We start from the raw sequence: 3,960 nt of genomic DNA on the forward strand, positions 1-3,960 counted from the left end.
TGGGCAATCAAACTTTTGAACTTGGATCTAGAGACAGCACAAGCTAAGAGAAGCCTTGAATTGCATGAGCTTGAGGAAATCAGATTGGAAGCTTATGAAAACTCCAAAATCTACAAGGAAAGAACTAAAGCCTTCCATGATAAGAAGATTCTCATCAAAGACCTACAGGCTGGAGACCAAGCTTTGCTTTACAATTCAAGACTCAAGTTATTCCCTGGGAAGTTGAAAAGTAGATGGGGAGGCCCTTTTGAGATAAAGGAGATCCTACCATTTGGAGCTGTCACACTTCTCAACAAGGATGGTAGTGAGTTCACAGTCAATGGTCAGAGAGTTAAGAAGTATTTGGGAGAAAAGGAAACACCTGAGAAGTGCACAATGCTTCTCCAGGATGCTTCTCCAAGATGCTCCTCAAGCCTAAAAGGGCATCAAAAGTCAAGCTTAGTGACTTTAAACAAGCTCATTAGGGAGGAAGTCCCTAAGGTATCCCTGTACATAATGATTAGGATTTTGTTATTTTGATATTTGTTTTGGTGTTTTCATGGTCAGGGAAGCAAGGGAGTTTAATTAGAAGAAGAAAAGGAGACTCGCGGTCCAGCTCGACCCCCCCACTCGAGCACATACTCGACCGAGTCCTGGTCGATTCCCATCGTCGAACTGCCCCAATCTCCACCTCCAAGTCATCAACAAGACCCCAACTACACTTTTGACAGCATACAAGAGGATGTGGACAGTTTCTTCTCCAATCCTTAAGGTACCACAATCACCTTCCCTTGTAAATACCATTCCATTTGATGTTGTGTTTTGTTTTTGGTCTTGAATCCTCTTACAAATTTCTTTCCCACAGAGGACTGTGTGATTTAAGTTTGGGGGAGGGTTTGAGATAGCATTTGATATTGTGTTTTGTGTTCTTATTTCAAATTTTTAGCATCATCTTGTTAGTATTTGCATAGCATCTAAGGCATAGAAAAACCCTAAAAATTTGAAATTTTTTGCAAAAATCTTTATTAAAAAAGAGTGTTCATGTAGTTTGCATTGCATATTAGGATCTTGTTTAGCATGTTTCATGTAGGATTGTATAATATTTGCATTAGGGATCTATGATGAGCTTTGCCTTGTTAGCTTGTTTTATTCACTAGACTAGGATCAATGCCCAAGTTAATAGTACTTTGATGCTAGTTGAGTGGTTAGAAGCATAAGATTGAACCAAGCCTTGAATTTCTGCATTGCATTTGGTCTAAATTGAAGCATGTTGTGATTTGATGCCATTTCCTACTTATAAGAACTTAATATTGACTGTTAAATATCAATGTGTGCATTGCTTTAAACTCATGGATATCATATACATATTTGGATCATCTTTCTCCTTTTTACCACTCTTGTTGATCCAAGTAGCTGATTGAATCATTAAAATCAGTTTCCAATACCCTTAACCAACCCTTCTTTCAAGCCATGTTTATTCTTGAGTGTGTAAGGCCTATTTTGGGATTGAGCTTGGTAGAAAGTGTTAGGTTTGAACTGACAAGAATAATGCCTTGTGTAGTTCTAGTTTGCATTTTCCAAACTAGATAGGACTAGGTGATTTCATTGTTGGGTTTGGGATTTGGTTGTTTGAAAAAGAAAGAAAAGAAAAGAGGAAAAGAGAAAGAAAAGGTTAGAGTCTTTAGGAGGGGAATGTGTTTAAGTAAAATCAAAGTCTAGTGAAAGAATGGGAAGTATGACATTGTTTAAAGATGGTTTCATTCAAAAAAAAAATAAGAAAGAAAGAAAAAGAAGAGTATAGCAAAATGCTTTTATGTCTTAAGAATAAGAAGAAAAGAGAACCATAGCAAATAAGTAAGAATCCCCCATCCCACTAGAAACATCAAATAAGAAACCTCTCCTAAGACTTTAAAATCAAAAGAGAAAAGGGTGAAAGAGAAGAAAATAAGTTAAAGGATAGCACTAGGGTCAATTGGGTTTAGATTGATAGGATAAACACTTTGGATACCTTTGGGTAGACAAGGTTTAGTTCTTGTATGTGTCTAAGTGTTCTTACCTTTAGCATTCTTCTAAAGCTCAATCCATTTTTATGCGAGAACCTTGATATTGATAAGCCCCACTCTAAAGAGAGACCATCATTGTCTCTAAACCTTTTACTACCAAGCCAAATGAGTTTAAGCAATGCATAGAATTGATTCATGTTCTTGATTAATGAATGTTAAAGGAAATGGTTGATTTGAATGCATGTGGACATCTAAGGCTCAAATCAGTAAAAGTTGTGATATGCTTGTTTAAAATCTTTAAGTACAGCTCATTCAACTTGCATCATAGTACTAGTAACTTGGACATTGATTCTAGATGGTCTATTTGCAAGCTTTTGGAGCTGAAGGAGCATGGAAGCAATGCTGAGGAGAAGTGAAGCAATCCTGAGGAGAAAGCAAGAGAGCTAAGGCTGAAGAACCAGGGTCCGAAGTCCAACTCGACTGCCCACTCGATCGTGTGCTGAGAGGGACTCGACCGGTCACTCGACCGAGCACCAGGTCGAGTTGGTCCAGCCGCGNTCATTGTTGGGTTTGGGATTTGGTTGTTTGAAAAAGAAAGAAAAGAAAAGAGGAAAAGAGAAGGAAAAGGTTAGAGTCTTTAGGAGGAGAATGTATTTAAGTAAAATCAAAATCTAGTGAAAGGATGGGAAGTAAAAAAATTGTTGTTGAAGATGGTTCTAGTTAAAGAAAAGAAAAGAAAGAAAAGAAAAATCTAGCAAAATGCTTATATGTCTTAAGAATAAGAAGAAAAGAGAACCATAGCAAATAAGTAAGAATCCCCCATCCCACTAGAAACATCAAATAAGAAACCTCTCCTAAGACTTTAAAATCAAAAGAGAAAAGGGTGAAAGAGAAGAAAATAAGTTAAAGGATAGCACTAGGGTCAATTGGGTTTAGATTGATAGGATAAACACTTTGGATACCTTTGGGTAGACAAGGTTTAGTTCTTGTATGTGTCTAAGTGTTCTTACCTTTAGCATTCTTCTAAAGCTCAATCCATTTTTATGCGAGAACCTTGATATTGATAAGCCCCACTCTAAAGAGAGACCATCATTGTCTCTAAACCTTTTACTACCAAGCCAAATGAGTTTAAGCAATGCATAGAATTGATTCATGTTCTTGATTAATGAATGTTAAAGGAAATGGTTGATTTGAATGCATGTGGACATCTAAGGCTCAAATCAGTAAAAGTTGTGATATGCTTGTTTAAAATCTTTAAGTACAGCTCATTCAACTTGCATCATAGTACTAGTAACTTGGACATTGATTCTAGATGGTCTATTTGCAAGCTTTTGGAGCTGAAGGAGCATGGAAGCAATGCTGAGGAGAAGTGAAGCAATCCTGAGGAGAAAGCAAGAGAGCTAAGGCTGAAGAACCAGGGTCCGAAGTCCAACTCGACTGCCCACTCGATCGTGTGCTGAGAGGGACTCGACCGGTCACTCGACCGAGCACCAGGTCGAGTTGGTCCAGCCGCGTGGCTATTTTGTCTTTTAGCGTTTTTAGGGCTTCCACTACTTTTTCTATATAAGGGCTTGTACCTGCAGCCACAAAAGAGACCAGCTTTTAGAGAGTCAAAAACCTAGTTTTTATCTTTTTGGGAATTATTCCTTTTGCATTTTTATTTTCTTAAGATCTTGTACTCTTTTAAAAGGAGAAAAAATNATGCTTATATGTCTTAAGAATAAGAAGAAAAGAGAACCATAGCAAATAAGTAAGAATCCCCCATCCCACTAGAAACATCAAATAAGAAACCTCTCCTAAGACTTTAAAATCAAAAGAGAAAAGGGTGAAAGAGAAGAAAATAAGTTAAAGGATAGCACTAGGGTCAATTGGGTTTAGATTGATAGGATAAACACTTTGGATACCTTTGGGTAGACAAGGTTTAGTTCTTGTATGTGTCTAAGTGTTCTTACCTTTAGCATTCTTCTAAAGCTCAATC

The sequence above is a fragment of the Camelina sativa genome, chromosome 19 (assembly GCF_000633955.1).
Source record: "Camelina sativa cultivar DH55 chromosome 19, Cs, whole genome shotgun sequence".
NCBI classification, from domain to species: domain Eukaryota; kingdom Viridiplantae; phylum Streptophyta; class Magnoliopsida; order Brassicales; family Brassicaceae; genus Camelina; species Camelina sativa.